This window comes from Mesocricetus auratus, unplaced genomic scaffold, assembly GCF_017639785.1.
Source record: "Mesocricetus auratus isolate SY011 unplaced genomic scaffold, BCM_Maur_2.0 Super-Scaffold_100676, whole genome shotgun sequence".
Classification (NCBI taxonomy): domain Eukaryota; kingdom Metazoa; phylum Chordata; class Mammalia; order Rodentia; family Cricetidae; genus Mesocricetus; species Mesocricetus auratus.
In genome coordinates, this window is record NW_024429266.1 from 159,031,038 (window position 1) to 159,054,300 (window position 23,263).

Here is a 23,263-nt window from a genome sequence, read left to right on the forward strand (position 1 = left end):
CCATTCTTCTGTGTGTGTGTGTGTGTGTGTGTGTGTGTGTGTGTGTGTGTGTGTAGGGGATTTGTGGGGACAAAATGAAGGAAGGTTAATTTTATTATCTCTGCGACCTGCTCACCATTGTGAAACACAGTTTAAATTAACCACTGTTTCAGTAGACTTCTGCACCCAAAAGGACTTCCCGATGTAAGTGAGAACTCAAAGTATAAGGTGAATTAAGCATTCATGGAAAATGCCTGCTTCCCCTGCCCCATTCTCCTTAGAAATAAACCAAGACTTCTCTCTTCTTTTCTAATTCGAACAAGTACATTTTGAAAGACATCGGCAGACAAGAATGTGAATTTCTGTGCCTTAGATATTAATTGAGGTGTACAAATTGGAAAATATTTCAGGTTGTATGCTTGTGTGATAAAATGATATTTTAAGCAGGGCAGCATACAACCTAAAATTGGGGATAATAGTTTAGTTGGAATGAAAGAGGGGCAAGCAATGAAGGTGTTAGAAGAAATGTGTTGGTTGCCTCAATTGTCTCTTGAGGTGGAGTTTCAATAGTTGCTTGATTACTATAATTTACAATTATATGTGTATGATGTGTATGTTTGCAAATCACTCCATAAACCATTTTACAGACAAAATAAATCAATTTTTATTGACTCAAAGATTTTGGTTTTCTATGGAAATGCTAAAAAGGTGTAATCTACAGAACACTGTGTGTCCCCTTCCTGCTCAGTATTAGTCTCAGATAGCTGTGACCTCAGGGAATAATGCCACCATTTCCCCTCCATCAGTAATAGACATGGGAATACAGGAAGAACTTCCTTTAAAATAACCAATGAATGAGAGACCCTCTCAGCTTTCTCTTTGCCTTCATTTCTTTTTTTTTAAATTAAATGTGTGTGTGTATGTGTACATGTATGTGTGTGTATGTGCATGTGTGTACATGCGTGTATGTGTGTATGTATATGTGTAGGTGTGTGTATGTGTATGTGCATGTGGGTGTATGTGTGTATGTGTGTGTATGCGTATGTGTGTGTATGTATAAGTGTTGATGTGTGTGTATTATATGTGTGTATGTATATGTACATGTGTGTGTGTGTGTGTGTATGTGTGTGTGTAGGGGGGGAGGTATGTGTGCAGACATCCATGACATACATTTGGAGGTTAGAAAACAACTTCCTAGCATCAGTGACCTTCTGCCAGTGTGTGTCCTGGGATCACACTCAGAGTGTCAGTCTTGGTGGCAGGTACTCTTACCTGCTGAGCCATCCATGCATGCCTCTATACTCAGTTGTCTTTCTTTCCCTTTTGCACAGGGTCTCATGTAATAAACTCATATTGTAGGCATATACTACTATACTGGGCTTATGCGGTGCTAAGGTTTAAACCCAGAACCTCATTATATGAACACTATCCTGGCTGAGCTACTTTGTTAGTCCTTGGCATTTACTTCTTAGCTACTTGCAGCTCTCTATTGTTCTATCCTATAGTCTCCCAAAGTCATTTGATTTTCCTCTGCTGACTGCCGCAGCTCCTGGTGACATTCCTAATCACCACTGCAGTTCTTCCATGACTGTTACATGCTCATCTTCTATCACGATAACCACAGGGGGAACTCAGACTTTCCGTGGCAGAGTCTCATGCTTCTTTGGCAGAGGTTCTTTGGATGCCCTTTGTGGTTGATGATGCTAAAGGTAATTCAGCATACATTGTACTTTTTTTCTCTAATGTCACTGAGTGACTTAAACAAAACCAGCGGTGACCAGGCTCCCTTGCAGCTAGGGTTCTGAGAAACATTAGATTTCAGCAAGTAAATGTAGGGACCGTGGGGATTGGATATCTCGGTGCTGCTTACTAACTTACTGGGTTTTCAGGGACAGTGGTGATCACCTTAATTCTAGGTTTTGACTTCATCATATTGTCTTTGAACTCAGTTCCCTGACAATGTTCATTTCCCCGCATTCCTGAGCAAGGCAGACATTGAGGTTCCCCTTGTAGGCAAGTTTGTCAGTATAGTTGCATCACTCCACTCACTTCTTGGCCCTTTCAACCATTTTTGCAAGACCTGCATTCCAGGTTTTCAATCCACTTCTGCTTCAGAGATTTGGTTTTGAACACAGGAACACTGAGTCATAAGACTGAGTTCAAGGTGAAAACAAAAATGATGCTTTGAAAGAGAAGTTCATTGGGGGTGGAGGGATGGCTCAACAGGTAAGAGTGCCTGTGACTCTTGCAGAAGATTTGGTTCTGTTTACCACCATCCACATGGTGGCTCACAATCCTCTGTAGCTCCTGTCCCAGGAGACATGACTCTCACTTCTGGCCTCTGTGGGTGCTGCATGCATGTGTTGTACAAACATACCTGCAGGCAAAACACTCATACACATAAAATAAATGAACCTTGAAAGTGGAGCTTATTTCCATGGCTGTTGGCAGTGTTCCCTTAAATTTTGTACCATGGACACCCCTCTTACCTCACTCCAGTGTTGGCCCAACTCAATAAATTAAACAGGACACATTATTATAAAAACAACTGAATCATATCCACAGCAGATCTTGGCAATAATGTAATCCACGGACCCATTTGTAAATAAAGTTCACCTGGAGCCCAGCTGTGCTGTTCTTGTACATGTCTGTGGCTGCTTTCCTGCCAAAGTATCAGGATTGAGATTGCCAAGCAGAAAGGAACCCAACATTTACAGAAACCGTTGCTGGCTCTTGCTCCTCAGCACTGTGGGTGTCACTTATGTTCTGAACTAAGATTGCCGTATATGTCTTTGTCTAGTCACTCAAGCTCCAGGTAGTGGAGCTAGCCACAGCCAACCATAGGTATCTCTCCCCAGTTCTGGGATCATTGATCCTCTCAATGGCTTGAAATCTGCACCAATGGGAGTATTTACACCAGGAAAATTGGCAAGCACTACACATCAATACCCCCTCCCCTCAGACAACTCCACTAATCCAATTCTGTTTTCAGAATGATGTTGAAGAGGAAATGAGGATCCCCCTCTGTAGACCGTCATCCTCCAGCATACCACCCCAGCTGCTCTGAGTTCTGCAGCTGATGCTTACACCTAGGAGCTCTCCCGAGCAATCATAGATTGCAGATGGGAGAGAGAGAGAGAGAGAGAGAGAGAGAGAGAGAGAGAGAGAGAGAGAGAGAGAGAGAGAGAGAGAGAGAGAGAGAGCTCCAAAACCCAGCTCTTTTGCTCCAGAAAGCCACTTCTTTTAATAAGACTGGACCCTGCAGGTGAACTCGATCTGGGTATGTGTTTTCCTATCTTGCTTCATGTCCATTGCAAGCCTGTCTGATATTTTACTTCCAGGTTCCCTTTCCCCACCCCAACCCAAGAAACACTTTCTGTATAAAACACTAGCTACAGCATTCTGTTATTTGTTCACAGTAACGTGCATAATTTTTCTAATCTACAACTCACTATTTTTCTGCGTATGAATTTTTCTTTCCATGTGTCTACATCCTCTAACTTGTTATCTGTATGATTACGTACTCAATAGATTTGGCAGACATACAAAATTAATATAATGTTACTGTAAACCCGAGGAACGTAAAAATATAGGTGACTAGTGGATTTGGACTTCTTACTAAGTGCCCAATAAATGACTATTCGGAGCCAAAGTCTCATTTCATTTGCAGTTCAGGAGGGTGGATACATTCTACATGAGATGCCCACAGAAAAAAAACATTTCTTTAACTCTTCAGCTGACTTTTAGCTGTTGTGTCACTAAATGTCTACTGGTTTCCAGCCAGTTTAGTTCACAGATGTTGTCATGCCTGGTGTCAGTAAACCATTTGCTATCTCCATAGTTCCTCACCACTCTTTGCAATTCTCTAACTTCTTTACTAAACAATCTTTCTCCTCACCATTACAGTTAGCTGTAGGCAGGCAGGCTCCTTATAGTCATCATACTGTACAGCCACCCTTGCACACGGGGTACACAGCGACAGTGTGTTGCCAGGACCCTGTGTATCCATGGAAGGTGAGAGTGTAGGAATAGCAAGGATCCAATACATATTTTTAGAGTGAGTGAATGAACACATTTATGGAAATTTGCCTGTACTTTGTTTGAATCTGAGGAAGTGTAGAGCAAGGATTAGATAGTAATTCCCCCTTTATGTCCTGAGATCTTCAACGATGCCTGAGACTGTAACTAGTGCTGAGCCTTCTACCTGCCTTCTTGTTTTTCTCATGCAAAGAACATAAGTTTACTGCCCTTTCCAGCCTATTAAGTACTTACCACAGATGTGGCTGTGACTTCTACAGTTGAGGTCTGATGGTAAAATGCATATCTCTTTTTATTTTGTTGCTACCAGGAATCAAACAAGGGACTTCAGGCATGCTAGTTAAATGTATATGATGGTGAAATGTATGCAAACTTTTTTTCCTTTGTTGCTACTGAGGATTGAACCTGAGACTTCATGTGCACTGGGTACATGCTGTACTGCTAAGCACTATCTCCCCAAGTATAGCACATTTTGTTTGTCACAAACTCATGAATAGATGATTCATTCTTATCACAGGTCTTAGCAACATATAATTGTTATTGAGTCAAGACCTTTCACTTTTTTGCAAGAAGACAAAGGGAGTATGTTATAGCGCGTGTGTGTGTTTGTGTGTGTGTGTGTGAGTGTGTGTGTGTGTGTGTGTGTGTGTGTGTATTTGAGTTGGCAGCATCACTGTTGAGCTTCAGGGCTGTTCTTACTGTATGGAATATTAGAGCACAAGCCCTGGACTCCTGCTAGAGTCAATCAAATAGTATGGATGCATTGGCTGCTGGGGTGAATCCTGTTCTAGGTAGATGGAATGTAAGTGTACAGGATTTATTGTACCCAGTCCAAAACTTTCACCTTACTCATTTCTGGATAAACTTTGTATTGTACTTTCTGATTGTGGTAACTGAAGCTGTGGAAAGTAAAACTGAGGATGGGGGAGGATAGAGTTATTGTATATACAGAGAATCTTTCCCGAAGCTCTTCCACAAATGGAAGATGCAGAAACCATTCCACACCTGAAATTGACAGTGAGATCCAAATTCTTGATTTCAGAAGGACTCAAGACATCAGGACAACGATGAATTTAGGAGAAATACTAGAGTCAAAATGGTTAGTGTGATATTCATAGTGGCCCAGGGTTGACTCAGAGAAGGCTGTATTTATGTCAGAGTTGTTCCCTTGTGCAGGTGCTGGGGGCCCTGGTGAAGATCCCATTGGTACAGCAGCAGGGATCCTGAGTTGAAGGTGACAGCAAACTCCATCTTGATGTTGCCATGATTTCACAAAGGGTTCCAAATGCCACTTCAGAGCTGAATAGCCCTGTGTGCTGGAGGTTGTGGTAAGCATAAGGCAGGTGAGTGTTTAGAGGCTGCTGCAGTTCACATGAGAAGAATGTTCCTTCTGTTTGCTGATACAGTGAGCACTTGCCTGAGGTTTCATTAAAAAAATCTCAAACCCAGGAATTGAGAATTAAAGTAGGATTCCAGACTCCAAATGAGAACAGATGGACACCTGCACACTTTCCAGAGGGTTGAGATAATTTAGCCTTTGGGCAAGCAACATCTGTCTCTTGGCTTCCTGAAATGACATTCATAAAACAGTATCAAAATAAATATCCTTCACAAAATCATGCAAACACTCACATTCCTCCAGGCTTAGTAGATAAGTCATGCTTAGTAACTACTTCATTTGACCTTATCTTGACTTTGGGAAAAAATAAATGGCTGAAGGTCACTTCTGCTTCCTCTGGTAATAAGATCATTGTGTTATGGCCAGTATGTTGTCTCTCAGTGTTCATTCACCTTTATATCTTTGGCCCCTAATAACATTGTCTCTGGACCCAAATTCTATTCATCCAGTCATCCATCATGGAGTGGATGCTAAACACTCGCTGTAGGGTAAAGAGGCAACTTGGACTAGCCTGACTCCTGCCCCCTTAAAATGTATATTCTCCAGGAAGAGACACAGTTAAATAACTGTGCAACACAATGTTAATGTGGATGTGATTAGTAAATACAGGGTCTTCTGGAGCATCTACTCAGGAGATATAACATGAACCAGGGAATTAGGGAACTTGGTAGCAGCGTCTGGGCAGAAATTCCATTTTTTTCCCCCTGAAGAATTGAAGGGGAACTGGAATTGACCTGGAAGTTGATGGAAGAGGTGATTTAGGAGGCACTTGGTATATTCTCAAGCTTTTTTTTTTCTTAGAAAAATGGCCCATTAAGTTAACTTAGATTCTAGGATGTTGTGAGTCTGGGAATTTCTGTGTGCAAGTGTATGTATGTGTAGGGGTGCTCAAGTGTCTGGGTACATATGCAGGCCAAAGGAAAACCTCAGGGCCATTCTTCCCTAGGTACCGTACCGTCTACTAGTTGTTTTGTTTTATTTTGTTTTTGAGACTGTCTATCTCATTGGTCTGAAACTCCCTGGTCGGTTAGGCAGACTGACCAGAGAGCCCCATGTACCTGGATTCACCTATCTCTGCCTTCTAGATGCAGGAGTAAAAGCACATGCTTCTGAGTCCCTGTTATTGTTACACGGGTTCCAGGAGCCAAATCTCCAAGCTTGTGCGGCCGTCCGTCTCCCCAGCTTCAGATGCTGGATCTTTTATTCTCTCGTTTGCACTCACTTGTCAGATGCTTACAAAGGACAACAATGCCATCAGAGGCAAAAATGCAGAGCAATGAAAAGCAGTATGAGCCCAGTTCTGCCCCTTGCTTAGCTGGGGGCGGGCGGCATTCTTATTTTCTTGCCTTGTCTGTGAACCCGGACTCCCAGTGAAGTAGAGGATGAAAGGTCTCCTCATGTCCAATCCCGATGGAAAGACTATTCCCAACAGTCTTCTGAGCTATGTGGGGTTACTCGCTCCATTTCTCTGCTGCAGAAACTGAGGCTAGAGAATCAGTAGCTTGTTCCAGATCTCTTTGACTCACGGGTGACAGTGAGTCAAACCCAGCCTGCCTGCAGATTCTGTGTGTCTTGCTTTGTAAAATGGTGAGCCTAGCAAGCCCCAGGAAAGGGAGCCAGAATAACCCCTATTTCACTCTCCCTGGCTACTGGGGAATCTAGCTTCTCAAAGACCTTTGACGGTCTGTGGTGCTCTGAGGAGCATGTGACTTACTGGAAGGAAAGCATTCCGTTTCACTAAGGAGCTCAGCATTGTGACTATTTGCCAGAACTGGTTGTCTTGAAAGGATTTTATTGTTTGCCATTTGGTTTTCATTCGGAGGCCACATGTGAATGTAACATAAATACTTGTGAAGGGATATCATTACTCTGAAGCCTGAAGTTTACATGTCAGCTCCCTGTCTTTACAGCCATCGCTGTGGGTCATTTCCCTCTTGCTTCAGCCAAGCACTTGGAAAATCATTCTCAGACACAGATTTCTCCATCAGCCACAGCCCCGAATTCTAGCAGTCAGGGAAAGGACTGGGGGGATCATGTATGCCAACCCAACCTTCTGTCTGCATTTCAAACCTTGCCTTGCACTGTGTAAAGACATGCCAAGACTGTGGATTCTAAGTGCAGCACCCCCATCGCATGGGGTTCCCTGGTTCTTTCCCGCTCCTGTAAGCATCAGGGTAAATACCTGCTCCAGACAGTGCGACTTAGTTCATCTTGTCACCTTTCCCTGAAACTCTTCTTTGGCTGACTCCTATATTGTAAATAGAATTCAGCTACCTCACTTCCTGTCTGTCTGTACAGACCTCCAGACCTCTGTGGTCAGCTAGTGGTAGGCTCCATTCTCTGACCTTCAGACAGGCTTTATTTGTACAAGCAAGTACAAGTATCACCACACCCCAGACACCATGCTATATAGTATTTTGAATGCCCTTCCCATTGTGAAAAGTAACTAACCTTAAATTTAGCCTTTAGAATTTGTCACACAATGTGTAACTGCATTTTTCCATTTGCCTGCTGCTCCCTCCGGTCCTCCTTCTTTCTCCCCTCCCTGCCTTCTTTTTTTTTTCTTCCTTCCTTCTTTATAGACAGAATCTCATGTATCACAGGCTAGCTTCAAGCTCCCTATATAGCCAACAATGGCCTGGAATTTCTGACCCTCCTGCCTCTACCTCCTGAGTGCCAGGATTACAGGGATGGGCTACCACACCCCAGTTACATGGTGCTGAGACTGAACACTAGGCAAACTCCCTGCAACAGAGCTGTATTCCTGGCTCCCTTTTCTGTCTAAATGTTCATGAGATACATTTTAATGATCCTCTGAAACTGGAAACTATAGATCAAATAAAGAGTCGATAAATATGGCCTGAGGCATGAATGGGTGGAAACACTGAGAATTACTTGCCCCATTCCGGCTATTTCCATAATGCAGGTGCACCTGGGATCATCACGACCAGAGACCTCAGCACTCGCGGTACAGTACATCACACATGCACTTTAAACTGAGTCCCACTCCAAACTTCAGTCATCCGCTCAGCTCTGTTGCACCAGATTAGATTTGCTGCTCCTGGTCCTCCCGTTTGGGAGTTGCTTTCCAGCTTAAGATCAATGCAGACAGTGGAGTGCAGGAGTCCTAGGAGCTCGGGAAAGGGGTGCTGTCTCAGCACCGTGTACCAGCGATGACCCCCAAGCCTTCTGCTGCAGCCTTCCCAGAGCCAAGTAAGGATAATGTGGTGAACAAGAATGGATCTGAAACAGAAACCCCCATTTCCATTGGCACTAATTAACAGGACTGAGAAAAGTTTTCGCAAGGAGAGGCGAAATCACACAGACTAGTTCTATTTATGAGGGAAATAACAGTGGCCTGTGAACCACTGGATGAAATTTGACAGTATTGTTTTCCTTTTCTCTCAAAGGATGCACAGGATTGAAGAGGGGACATTTATTCCTAACTTAAGTAACAGAAGAAGGGTATAAAGCCCCTCGCCTGTGCCTGCCTATACTCATAGATCCTGCCCTTGTGTTGAGTTACTCACCTAGGTACCTCCGTACCTCTTTCCACCAAACTCAGGATTCCGACACCTTATTGCTCCCGGGCAACAGCACCAGCACGTGCTGTGAAGCAGGCTCGCTGCAGAAATCACTTACTTTCTAGAAAATTCTATACTTGTATGGTTACCATCCCTAGTGTGGAGATGACACTGGAGACAGTGAATAACCAGCTAATTCAGGGTTATGCTATTACCACTCTTAGATAAAAGGTGTGTACTCAAGAAACAGAGTGTCTTAGCTAAAGCATGGGTGTGGTGGGTAGACCCAGAGAGTCAGTGGGGGGAGGTAAGAATTCGGGATACAGAGAGAGTTACTATGTGCAGCTAAAGAGAACAAAGGGCATGGTTCAGGGCACTCCCAAATCAAACCACAGCATTCCCTTTCCACCTGTGTGTGAGTCTGAACTTATCCACATACGGAATAGATAACCTAGTTTTCACTAAACTTCCCCATTAAAAACACTGCTTTTAGACAATGATACTAAGCATTTTAGATTGGTCATGGTGCAGTAGTAGCTGCTTTTCTCTTTGGTGTGACAAAATGCCTGAGAGAGGCAAAGAAAGGAGGGCTTTGTTGTCACTCATAGTTCAGGGTTCATGGTGGTGTACAAGATCTGGCAGAGGGCATGGCTTGTTGCTGTGGCAGCAGGAGTGCCAGGCTTCTTGACTGGATCAGGAAATGGAGAAAGGGAAATTCTGGCATTTACTTGGATTCATGCTTTCTTATTTTGTTCTCATTTCCTTGAGCACTAACCAATGGGATGATGTGACCCACTGTCAATGCAGGTGTTCCCGCCTCAGTGATTCCTCTGTGAAAATTCCTCCCCCTATATTATAGACAGTGCTCAGCCTCACTAGTATTTCCATACATTATACACAGTGCTCAGCCTCACTAGTATTTCCATACATTGTAGACAGTGCACAGCATCACTAGTATTTCCATACATTATAGACAGTGCACAGCCTCACTAGTATTTCCATACATTGTAGACAGTGCACAGCATCACTAGTATTTCCATACATTATAGACAGTGCACAGCCTCACTAGTATTTCCATACATTATAGACAGTGCTCAGCCTCACTAGTGCCCCCTACACATTATACACAGTGCTCAGACTCACTAACACCCCCACAAACATTATACATAATGTACACCATTACCAGAATACCCACTCACACACATTATACACAAGGCATAGCCTTATCAGTACCAAGGCACTTCTTAATCAAGTTGACAATTAAAAGCAAACATCACAGCCATCTAATAACTGACTATGGGTTTCTTATCAACATTGCTTTTCAAGTATCAATTCTAAAGCCAATTTTAATGTTTTCAGAAAATGATGATTGCATACAGCAGGTCATTTGGACAAATGATCAGTCTGCTCTGAAGAAAGCCAATCAAAGAAGCAAGCTTTATCTTCGGTACTGATAAGGAAAGTCCTTTCTTGACACTGACCAGGGACCACTGTGTCAGCCCCCTATCCTCATATTTCCTATGGGTTGAGGAAGACCTCTTCCTTGGAGACTTGAGGGGTATCTAATGACTTTGCCTTTTGTCCTTCATATGAGCATGCTTTCCTTTTACTTTACTGGTATAGCAAAGTTTCCAAAGGGCTCTTGTGTTCAGAAGCCAGAGAGAAAGAAAAACACAAATACAGAACCCTGAACCTACTCTGTCCAGACTCCCATGTTAGCTTTCCTAAGGTCTTGCTACCTCTTGGTCTGGCTTGGGGAACTTCCTGGACATCTTGTCTTGGTTTCTTTGGCCACACTCAGTGTTGTCTGTACTGGCTACCACAGCAAGGCCTCCAGTCCATTAGTCTAAAATGAGCTTATGTTGGAAGTTCTGCCAGGCTTGATAGGATCTTCTGTGCCTTGTAGAATTGGAGTCTTCAGATGCCTTAAATTTAATCTGCCAAGAGGTGGCCTATATATCGTTCTTGACTTCTTGCTAATGTCCTTGCTCAAGAGATCTTTCCATGTGATTTGTCTTTATAGGAATTAGTTCAGCTCTAACGCTACCGCTACTTTGTGAAAAGTAGCACCGTCCGTATTTTATAAGGGCAGAATCCACTCATTTAATTCCTGTGACAACCCTATGAGATGTTATGAGTCCTATTTATCTGAGAGGAGAGTGGTACAATAGAGACAGTAAAGAGGTATGCCTGAGGCTGTAGCATGTGTTGCTGAGCCTTTCAAAAAACCCAGAGCTGTCTGGCTGAAGCAGTAATGTGTCTCATCACCTCTCTCTGAGAAGGTACATTTCAGCTCTGAGCTTTGGGGCGCCTTGGATCTCCTTTGTCTTTCTGCTGCAGAACCCCGAGGGGTCCATGCATTGAAGGGCTGCTCTTGTTCTGATCATGTATTCATGGTGGCAGGTGATCATACACATTGCCCCTGTGTAATGAAGCTCAGTTTTGTGAGTGTTGACCCTAGTTTAGTAGCTGCTAGGTTGCCCAAGTTTCAGTCCAGAATTTTACCTATGAATACACACCAGTAGTCACCCTGTACACACATGCATGGGCATGCTTCAGTAGGACAGCCAGGACCATTCACTTTAAGGCAGATTCTTGCCTTCCTGGGAGTCAAAGAGTAGAGTGTGCTTGGTAGATTCGCAAGTGCGCAGCTAGATCCCACACATGGAAAAGGCAGCTCCTGTGCTCAAGGATCTTGTGGATTCCTCTGGTTCAGTTCATACTACAGTTATTTTTCCCACTGAGTGGAGAGAGAGAAAGAGAAAGAGAGAGAGAGAGAGAGAGAGAGAGAGAGAGAGAGAGAGAGAGAGAGAGAGAGAGAGAGAGGAGAGGAGAGGAAAAATAATCAGCTTTCCAATTCAGGAAATGAGATGGGTGGAAGACAATGTGATCTTCATTGTTTATCATCTAAGCTGCCCAGTGACTCAGAAATATTTGTCAACTGTTCACCCCTTGTTATGCAGAACATGGCTCTCTACAGTGAATGTTGAATGTTGCAGTTCTCAAGGAAGATGTCGTGCTTGGCCATGAAAGATGTGTGGATAGAACACTAAAGGGAGCACATATGAGACATCAAACCCACTTTCGTGTGAATTATGATGGTGCATTATTGACTCATATGACCGAAAATTCTAGGCAGTGGCATTGCTTCAGGAATGACTTGATCCAGAGGCTTAAAGTGATATCAAAGCACAGCTTTATCAACATGCTTTGCTCCCCTCTTTGGTGACTTTATTGACAGATAGGCTTTCTTCCACTTAGGCTCTAAATACACTGTGCCATCCCAGGACAAAGATACCTTCTCCTTCCTGATGCTTTCAGGGCACACCAGGCAATGGTCAGGCTTGAGTTTCATGCCAGCTCCTTAACTGATCAGGATATATGTGTCCCACAGGATCAAACCTGCAGTCTAGGTCTAGCCTTAAAGCTGGGATGACTTAGTCCTTCCAAGTTTGTCACATAGACTGAGGACTGGTGACAACTGACTTCAAAGGAAAACTGATTGGCATTATGGCAAATAGGAAAGCAAAAGCAGTGACTGTTCCATGATGTATGGAACTGAGAAGATAAGTGGGTGGAAGGCAAGTTCATGCAAAGTAATGGGGGAGAGGAGGAGAGAGAAGAGGGAGAGAGGATGGGCGAGCAAAACATGTAAGATCAATCAATCTGGGGTGTTTTGTTGAAGGTGAGGTAGCTGCTTTGATGTGTTGGTATGAATACACCTTTGAGGTTGAATGCCAGAGCCCCCGATTTCCTCTTGTTTTGAAATTGTTCAATGTCTTTTCTATCATAGCTTTATTGTGAATAACACAAAGGATCCCTTCCAGGATGGAGGCTGGGTCTTTCTAAAACATTATAGTAAGCCTTTGTATTCATAGATTTGCAAACTTCTCCATTGCCTAAGAAGGCATATTCACGATCCTTTTAGTTCTCAGGTAAAGTTGTGCAGGTGACAGTGAGCCTCAGACCACGTACTGAGCAGGCAACTGGGCACCTGCATAAATATATCACCTTTTTTCCTCACCAACCTCTTGGTGGGATAGCAAAATGCCAAGCAGCTCCTCAGGGTCTCTGACAAAGTCAAAGTTAAATTTCTAAAGTTTTTCTATATGAAGATAGGATGATTGAAAGATATAACTTTAAAACATGGTCCTGAGGAAGCTTTACAATATCTTATATCTATATTTATTATATTCTAGCATTTAAAAAATCCTTTATTTGGGGCCAGGTGGTGGTGGCAGACCCCTTTAATGCTAGTACTCAGGAGGCAGAGGCAGGCTGATCTCCGTTAGTTCAAGGCCAGCCTGGTCTACAAGAGTGAGTGCTAGGATAGGTTCCTAAGCTACACAGAGAAACCCTGTCTTGAAAAAAATCCTTTATTTGAGAATCTTTCCAAATAACCAGACAAGAGTAGAGAACTTTACAAAAGAAAGCTCAGAGGAGTCTGAGGAAAGGCTATAGCCATACATGAGTTAGCATTGACTGATGAATATTCTATGAGGCAGGTTCTAATTGCTTAATGTATATGCAGTATCTACAACTCCATCAGACAAATATGGTTATTGAGTCCAGTTATTCTCAGGGAAACAAAGTTAAATGGTGAATAAGCAAATTAGTAGACGTTCTTAGAATTGGAAGTGGTAAGTTAGGGTTCAAACTTCGAACATGTGTGCTACTAACTGCTTCCCTGATCCAAGTCCTTTGTTTTGTATGCAGACAGGCTGGACTTGGTATGTTAGTCAGATTTCCATGACTATTGGAAAATACCTAAAATAACCAACTTATTAAATAGAAAGGCTTATTTTGATTAATATCTTCAGAATTTCTCATCCAAGATTGATTGGAACCTTTGCTTTGGACCTGCAATGAGGCAGCTGTGGTCCTTTATTGGGAGAGAGCCATGGTTGATCAGGAGAACATCTTTATATACAAATAAATATATGAAAATTATATATATTTGGTGTGTGTGTATGTGTGTGTGTGTGTGTGTGTGTGTGTGTATACATGTGGAGACTAGAGGTTGACTTCAGGTGTTTTATCCTATTGTTCCTCACCATATTTTTTGAGACAGGGTCTCTCACTGGACAAAGTGTTTGTCATTTCAGCTAGACTCACTGGCCAGCAGGCCTCCAGGATCTCTTGTCTTCTTTCCCCAACACATGCATAATCACTGCTATTCTGAGATTTTTACGTGGATACTGGGAATCTGAATTCAGGTCCTCACACTTTAATGCCCTAGTATTCCTAGCTCTAAAGTACGGTCAAAGCGATGTTTTGTCAATGCTTCCCCTTTATTTTGGTCCTATTCTGGTGGTACTAGGGTTGGGACCTAGGGCTCCTGTGTGTTAGACAAGTCCTCTACAACTGAGGTACAGCTCTAGCCCTTGCCCAAGACCTTGCACTAGATCTAACCTCTCAAAATCTCCACTAACCCCCCACTAGCATATGGCTGAGGACCAAGCCTTTCACTCCTAGACCTTTTGGAGACATTCCACATCTAGATATTAGCTCATGGGCACTCTCTAGATCCACTGTGTCGAGATTTTAGGCTTGTCTATGGTGAAAGTGCCCATAAGAATAGTACCCACATTTTAAATTATTTAAATAGATAAGAAGGTATGATTTTAAAGGTGTTTGGGTCAAGGCTAAAGCTGTAAATATTCTCATTAAAAACACACTTTTTCTCATAGTAAATAGGAGGAGTGTGGTAATTTTTAAAAATTATCTTTCCGGAATAACTTCATTCCCATAGCCGGAGCTCATGGAGTATAGGGACACCTTCCAGTCTCATGTTTCTGTCTTTTGATGGATGAAATGCCTTTATTAAGCAGATGGCCGGGTGGATGTCTCCATTTTGCTGGCTTCACTTTTCGTGAATGATTTCTCGTTATAGGAAAGGAATATCCCATAATAATGAAAAATTGACAGTAGCTATTGATTAAATATGTTTTCAGGCTCTTTTCCTTAAATCTCCCCCATTAGTTAAATATGGACACCTCAGAGATAAGTGTGGGGAGGTGGGGGGAGGTGAGCTGGGTTAACTCTGCTTTCTTTTTTTTTTAAAGGACAAAATATTACCATTTCATTTTGTTTTGCTCAAGCCCAATCTTCCTGAAAGATCAAGGAAAGAGAAAAAGTTACCCAATTACTGGCAAGAGATTATTTTCTTTCTCTCTGGGACATATGAAAGCTTCGGATGGCAAACACCATCTGAGAAATGTTCTTTTTATTTTGGTAACTTAGCGTCTCCAGAAAAATAGGTTAATTGGTTCAGAAGCTTGCTCCTACTGTTAATGGCATTTAGCTTATGATTCTGAACAACTGCATCTGAAGACAGAATGTTCATGCAATCGATATTCTGGTTGCTAAGTGTGTGTTTTGAAGATATCATTTGAATTAATTCATTCAAAGCCAGCTGGTGTTGTTCTCTGTCTCAGCTGCAGGGGGAAACCTCACCCCATGTCCTGTGTGAAGAGCCTGCATTCTGCACTCTGCTTGCACACTGTATCTAAGTTAGTACTTTTGCTATTTCTTAAGATTTTTTAAAACATTATGTAGAACACCACATAATTGCAGAAAAGATAATAGTCACATACCCTAGGGCCTACTGTACACTTATGTTAAAAGTACAGCTTTTATTGGCAACTAAAGTAATAACCTTTCCATGTCAAATTGCTTTAAATTAAACTTAAAAAAAAACCCCACAACACTAGCTGATATCCACACTTAGTAATTGTCAGATGTTAGTGTAATGCTGAATACAAAAGCTGTCTAAATCTTAGCTTTCAAAATAATTATTTATTTAGATAAATTTTGAGTGCGGCAGCATATTCAAAACCCACCTGCCTCCATTTCTTCTAGAAAGGCAGGATCAATGCATGCATTAATTCTATACTGAGCCTTGACATGTAAGTGGGACTGTAATTCAGGCTAGTCTCTAAAGAAGGGGTTCCCTGGTAGTCTTTGCTTATCAAGCCACCACCCACTGTGTACAATGGGGTGTGTTGACATGATGCTTTGGATGCCTTTGCCTATTGTACTTCTTGCTGGGTGACCTAAAATAAAACCCCAAAGGAAGAAATGCAGAAGAGCGATTTTGGTTCGGCTGAAATGTAGAGTGATCAGTATAATTTCCCACCATTTCAAGGCATTTGGGAGGAGGTTCCCTGTGACATGACGGGTGTGAAGTCCTTAGACAGAGTTCGTGGCAGGGTTTAACACTGTAAATTTGTGGCTCCTAGATTTCTCCACTCATCTGCAGAGCCTTCAGTGGCAGCGAGTGCACAGAGGCTTTGGGTAGTTTGGGTTTCATTAAGACTTTGGTGAACTTGGGTACCATTTATGCACATCTGCCTTCTAAACCCAGAAGAATGTCTATCAGTTCTCTGATATAGCTGAACATCATTTAACTTACTGTTGGCTACTGAGTCCCTGAAATTCAGCTCATAGTGACTTTGAGTGACTACCTTCTAAATCTGACAGTTGAGCCATGTTGAAAGCAATCACTCCTAGTAAGGAATGCTGAGTCACATAGGCCTGATAAACCCTAGGGCCTCTTGAGACTGCTGTTTCCTGGGAATGTCAGGCAACATTAGAAACAGAATTGTGTGTGAACACTTGGTGATGTATCCAGAAATTTCTCCAGAAGCTTGCTGCATAGAGACTCACAGGATGAGCACAGCACAGACTTATCATTCTAAACTATATTCTGAGATGTGAACTGAACTAAAGATGGCTAAAGCCACGGGGATTATCTGGAGGAATAATGCTTTTCTGTTTCTAGTTGAATGTGCTGTGCCTACCTTTGGGGACCATGCCTTTTGTATGCATTTAGTTTCTGAATGAAGTAAAAGAGGTTAGAGAGTTTGCAAAAACCTTTTCCTTACTAAACCTCAAGTCTCTAATACTGAAAATGAATCTAAGAGTAAAAACCTACACCAGCATTCACGCTGCTCTTTCACTTTGATTCAGAAATGACCCTCTCTGATCTTAGCTGGCCAAAATGTAAAGAAACCTATGCTCTGAAATTGAGTGATGGGAATGGGGATGGGAAGAGGGAGGAGTAGAACACTTCTCTTGCAGGCATCAGGGCCCAATCTCGGTCCCTAGACTTTGTGTGGAAAAGCCCAGTATGGCATGGCTTGTAATGCCAGTGCTGGGGAGGCAGAAACAGGTAGGTTCCTAGACCTTGCTCACTAACCAGTCTAGCTGAGTCAGCAAGTTCCAGGTCCATGAGAGGTCTGTTCTGAAAACACAAGGTGAGCTTCAGGAATGAAGAATGACACTTGACATTGACCTCTGGTCTCCACATGCACACCCCCACACAATACAAACCTGCACATACATACCCTCTGTCTCACACACATGCACATACACAAAAAGAGATCTAGCAACGAGGTGAGAATGCAGCTAGTTAAATGAGGTTTGGAGACAGTGCTCTTACAGCTGTCTGTCACATGCAATGTGCATGATAATCATTTTCCCCCAAACCTGCCTCACTCATCGGCACATGTTCATCACACAGGCTGGTTTCACCCGAGACTGCATTTATGTTCCCTCCCATCCTCTCCCTTGGCCTGGCTCTTGACTTCCAGTCTTTCTAGAGCATTTCCCTTCTTTCTCTAAAGTCACATAGCACAACAATTTGGCTCTACCACCTGTGATCTTATTATCCTTCTTTGGACCATTGATTTTCCAATAGTGACTCTTTGTCCCACCAGAAGAAGAACCATGGTCCTTGGTTCCCATGTTGGGGCCCAGCAGGAGCTTATCATGAGCTTCATTTTGTACTCACCATATCTCTGACTACACAGTCTGTGCTTAGTGTATATTGGGTTGACTGCTCTAATTTTCAATGATCTTTTTGTCTAGTGTTTCATCTTGTCCTGTCCTAAATACAGGTTGGCTTGGCATCTGTGTTATGATGCTTTCTTTCATGTGTGGAAGGGGACCCTGAATAGTGGTATAGTGATTTGTATCATGTAAATATCATGGGAAGATATCTGGACTCACCATCTACTTGCTTTTCCATCATGTCTATGCCACTCATATTTCCAGTCATGCTTTGATGCTTTGGGATAGAACAATGGGAAAAATAGGAGGAGAGGTGAGTGGATGGGGCCATAGCCTAATTGGGGTTCCTTATTGATCATTTTTATTACAAGTTTCATTTTTTCTGTTTCTTCAACTGCACAGTGAGACTCTCACAGCTAAAAGCTGTCTCTTCTCTCCTCTGAATGTTGTCCTTTCTTCTGAATAGCACAAATGGATTCCAACTATCACGATGGACATGAATGGAGAATATTCTGTATGCTGGGCAATGTGTCAAACATCCGTCATGGGCTAATTCACTTCATGTTCACAACAGTGTTGTAGGCACATGCTCAGTCTTTCATGCATATGTATGTGATATAGGTGTGTGTGGGTATGTGTTTTATGTGTGTGTGTGTGTGTGTGTGTGTGTATGTGTTTGCTTGTATATTTAAGTATGTGTATGTGGAAATCATAAGACAACCCTGGATATTGTTCCTTGGGTTCTATTAAAATTTTTATTTTTGGAGACAGAGTATCTCATTGACCTGGGATTTTCAACTAGGTGGGGCTGGAACCCAGTGGTCCATGTGTTTCTGCCTCTCTAGTACTGGGATTACATACTACCATACTACTGTACCAGCTCCTGGTGACTAAATTCAGTTGAATCTTGATTGTCAACTTGATTGAATCCAGAATTAAGTAGGAGATAAGGTGCTGGCTACATCTATAAAATATTTTCTTTACCCGGCTATCTGAAATGGAAAGACAGACCGTCTCTAAATGTTGGTGCCGCCTTCTGGAAGGAGGTCTGGAAGAAAAAAAAACCTTGGTTTTTGTCTGGTCACCTTTGCATCTCACTTACCAGGTCATCTACCTTGTTTGCAAATTTACCTGCCCCATTGTTGCTGTTCCTGCAGCCACTGCTGCTGTCTTCTTTGGATGATATCACAATGCAGCTTGTTCCTACATTGTGGACTGAAAGCAGCAGTTCTCTAGGAATCCTTCAGGCCTTCAGCACTACAGTGTGACTGCTGAGGCATCATATCAGGCTTGTGGACAGAGCAGCTAATGGGTTCTCAGCCTTGCTGCTACAAAGACAGCCATTGTGTGTAATCCAATCTAATGAATCCTCTTTTAGTGTATTCATGCCATTGGTTCTATGTCACTAGAGCACCCTGACTAATGTACAAGCATATTACAGACAGCTCTCTCCCCACCACCGGGCACCCATTTTGTAGAAGAAGAAATTGAGGCTCTCCAAAACTAATCAGGACAGAAGAAACATGCATTATGGTTCTTTGAACAGGTATTGGCATGAAGAAGAAAGGAAAACTTGTTTGGGGACACTTAGATAACTCCCTGTGTTTGACCTGTGCCCCATCCATCTTCCCAATGGTAACAATGGCCTTTGTGTCTATTTCTTCCTCGCCTGGATGCCGTACCCTCACCCCATTCTTGTAGCCACTTGATGAGACATTCCTCGGTGTCTGCTTGGCTTCTGTCCTGTCCTGCAAGAATGGGATGAGGATATGGTATCCAGCAGAGACCTGGGTAGTTGTGGGAGGAAAGAACTGGGATTGTGAACTCCCATGAAGCCCTGATGATGGGGTGGTGTGTGCTGATTAGACTAAGTCCCAGAAATCCTTCTAAGAAGAGCGCCTTTGAAATGATGCCTGAAGCAAAACCATATTGCCCTGCTCATTAAAAAAACGTGTTGTCTAAAACCAAAGCTATTTGATTTTTAAATGAGTGATTAAAGTCCCCAGTCAAAGCCCCTAGGTGCCTTTGGGGGATGTTTTGCAACCTCTAACCTTCTGTAGAAAGTCTTCTGTGTTTTATGCTGTGATATACCAGAAACCACAAACCTGACTCCTGGGACTAACTTTTCCCAGGTGTTGCCTTTGACTTGAAAATCGTGTAACCATCAGCAGCAGTCGGTGCAAACGGTATAAAACCCACGTCAAACATGACTGAAATAGGAGTCTTTCCTGCTCCCTCTCACCTCCCCCTACCTATTTCTTATTTTCAAAACATCTCTGGATCATGACCACTCTCCTGTATCACTGGCAGCACATCTTCTGCCCAGGCCACCATTTTCCCCTTTACCTGACAGCATCTAATAGCCTCAGAATCTAGAAGTCTAGTCTTGACTCTTTCCGTCTGTTCCATCAGGATCCAGTGTGATAGACAGTCTCACAATGCAAGGATGGCCAGATGAGCACTGCTTCACCACCCAGTAAACAGCCTTGGGGACATTTGTTCTTCTGCACCGCAAACAATGACAAAGCCCTTTAGTAGGGCTCACCATGCCTCCTGTAGTTCATCTGACCCTTCTCATTACTTTCCTATATTACAAGGTCATTTTCTTCTGTCTGTTTTATACACTGCCATGAGGGCTTGGTGAGTACTCTCCTTGCAGTCTAGAATGCCTGTCCTAAATACAGTCTTTCTCATTCCTCTATTGTTAAGTGTTGTTCCGTTCCTAGATGAGTTAAACATTCAATAACAGCACTGCATAGTACTACACACATTGTCTTCATTGAGTTTACAACTTTGCATTTGTATTTTAGCATCACAGTTAAGAAGCTGGTCCAAAGCTAGCTCTGTTAGTTATGTTGAAAGTGGCCCCAAGCAATTACTGTATTTTTCTCATCCCATAAAATGTAGTCAATAATCTTTGATGTGATGATTAAATGTTAAAATATATAGAAGTGCATGGAATGCTTGGCTGTTTCCACACTGTCTACAGACATTACCTCTGGTAGGTTACTCTACAAGATTTGTTCTCCTCTGCTACACTAGAAATTTGTGGAGTCAGAGAAGATAGATAATTTTACTTATGGTAGAGCAGTGACCATTCCTGACACCTAGTTTATTAACTAATACCTAATTAAATAATACTTGCTACTTATCATGGAATAACAAGTTACCAGCAACTTTGAGGGCTGGTGTGACTGTTTATGATATCACAGTTTCTGTTTTGGGGACTACAGGGGTGCTTCAGAAGGTGGTTTGCTCAGTGCCTTACATTTGGTATAGTACAGTTGTGCACCAAGGATAAGGGTCCCTCTCAAGGTTAAATGGGGAACGATCTAATTCTAAGATTACAGGATTATTGGCAGGACAGTTCCTAGTGGGTCTTGGAGCTGAGGGGCCTCTGAATTTTGGTGGCTATTAGGCATAAACCATCCCTCCTGATTTGTGTGAAAGAAGTGCTTCTGTGTGGCACCTTGCTGCATTAAAGCTAGCAAGAGAGTGTATACTAATAAGACATCTGGAAAAACTATATTGTATTAGATTTTGGTTGATACTAGATTCCTGCAGGGATCATGGTTGAAGTTACCTAGAATATCACAAAGTTTTGTCCCACGAGGAGCCATGTATTCAGCCTTGTACCTTGAAGATTGTCTGAGCTAGTGGTGTAGTAACCACCTTAGTTTGTGTGGATATGCTCTGTGACACTTGTACAACAGAGAAAACATCTGTGTGTTTCTCAGACCATGTCCCCATCACCAGGCAACTTATGGCTGCAATTAGTGAACAACAGTATGCTGCTCTCTCCGCCTAGCAGTTCATTTCAGTAATGAAGTCACAGGACGTATGTGTAGCAGCATATTTCCCAGAATCTCTCCTGGGCAATGCTCATGCTCTGAGATGTGGAGAGACTTCCAGGGCCAGATGGGTCTAAGTAAATCTGAATTGAACATGGGGAAAATAGCTGGTAAAGTTTTCTGAATTGAATATATCGATTCAGACTTCTGGTCTTCACAGAAGAAGACAGTGATACAATATGGAAAAGGCCCCACAGTCTGTGTGTTTTCCCACCTCACATATAACCCATGGACTGTCACGTTGGGAAAATGATAACCCAGTGGAAGAAGGTCGATATCACTCCAAACAGTGGCTTCCTGTAGTCCAGGCTGACCTTGAACTTATGATTTTTCTATCTCAGCCTTCTAGGTGCTGGTCTTACAGGCACATACCACTATTTGTCTTTAGATCCTGTGTCTATAGTTGACAAGAGGGAGTTGTGACCTCCTATATGGGTACTGTGTTATAAATACAGGGCTTTGATGGTTTCCTCAAATGGCTAGGATCTCTCTCTCTCTCTCTCTCTCTCTCTCTCTCTCTCTCTCTGTGTGTGTGTGTGTGTGTGTGTGTGTGTGTGTGTGTGTGTGTGTGTGTATTGGGGGGTAATCAAACCAGCTTTAGAAGAAAAGTAAACATTCCTGATTTAGTTTCTTGTCCCTGGGTCTCACCACTTCTCATAAACAACAGCCTACTTCAACCTGAGCCCTTCTTTAAGGAGAGAGGTGGCTAAGTACGTATGGAGGAACCAATATAAACCAGTATGCTTGCTTGCTGAAGGGAGAGCAACCTGAGGAAACCCCTGTCCATTTCTTTATAAGCAGCATACTATGTGCTCTTCTTGACTTTTATGGCTTGATTTGCTTCCTTCCAGCCCAAACCCAGCTTTTTCCCAGTAGACCCCCAAATCAGAATTGTCTTTGTATTGGCAGACATTGAGTGCTAAGGCCAAAGTCACTTATTCTAAAGTGTCTAGAATTATTGCAGCAAATTGAAACTCCACATACAATTTGTGTCATTAACCTCTTGGGGATTATATTTTTTACTTTCTCCTGTGTGACATCTATCTGGTCACACAGTCATTGTGAACCAGTGCTTAGAATGCATAATCCTCAAAGGTTACTCATAGTCACTTAAAAGTACCCCATATTCATCTCAAAACCCAGAGCCAAGAGATAAGGTTTAAGGCAGTTCTGAATGGGATAGGGGAATAAACAAACCATTCCACACATCTTAAAGTAAAGTACTTATGGAGCACATTTTTATCTCCAAAGCTTGAGAAATGAATTTATTAATCCGCACAACACTCTCTGCATTATCGTCGCCACATAATACATAGGGAGCTGGGGTTGAAAGGTTAAATTAGCTTTCCTCCCCTCCCCCAAGGCTTAGCTATTACTTTTGGGTTTGATTGACTCAGCTGTGCTTGATAGCATTCAGTTTATGCCTTTTTTTCTTTTTTTGCTTTATTCACCCACTTGTGGATATCTTGAGGGAAGCAAAGTGAGGAAGAATTATCGGGAAAGTCCAGATAAAGCTAGCATCGTGGCTGTTCTGTTTTGGAAAATGGGGAGCTTTAGTGTCACTAGGGGACATTCATCCCACTGCCCTCTCTCTGCTTTTCTTTCTCTCCCCCGTGATCTAAGGGAGGTTTTTTTTTTTAAATTTTGCTTAAGGGGCTAAGGAGATGGTTTCGTAGACA

At 42.6% G+C, this 23,263-nt stretch overlaps 1 long non-coding RNA gene across 2 annotated transcripts in view; it reads left to right on the top strand.

Moving 5' to 3' along the window:
* The first annotated feature begins 3,157 nt into the window (after nt 1-3,157).
* LOC110341078 overlaps nt 3,158-23,263 on the top strand; it is a 235,200-nt gene continuing 215,094 nt past the window's right edge. For both annotated transcript variants that reach the window (XR_002382971.1, XR_002382972.1), the window contains exons 1-2: nt 3,158-3,259; nt 5,194-5,360. This is a non-coding gene — a long non-coding RNA (uncharacterized LOC110341078). The remainder of the gene's footprint in view (nt 3,260-5,193; nt 5,361-23,263) is intronic.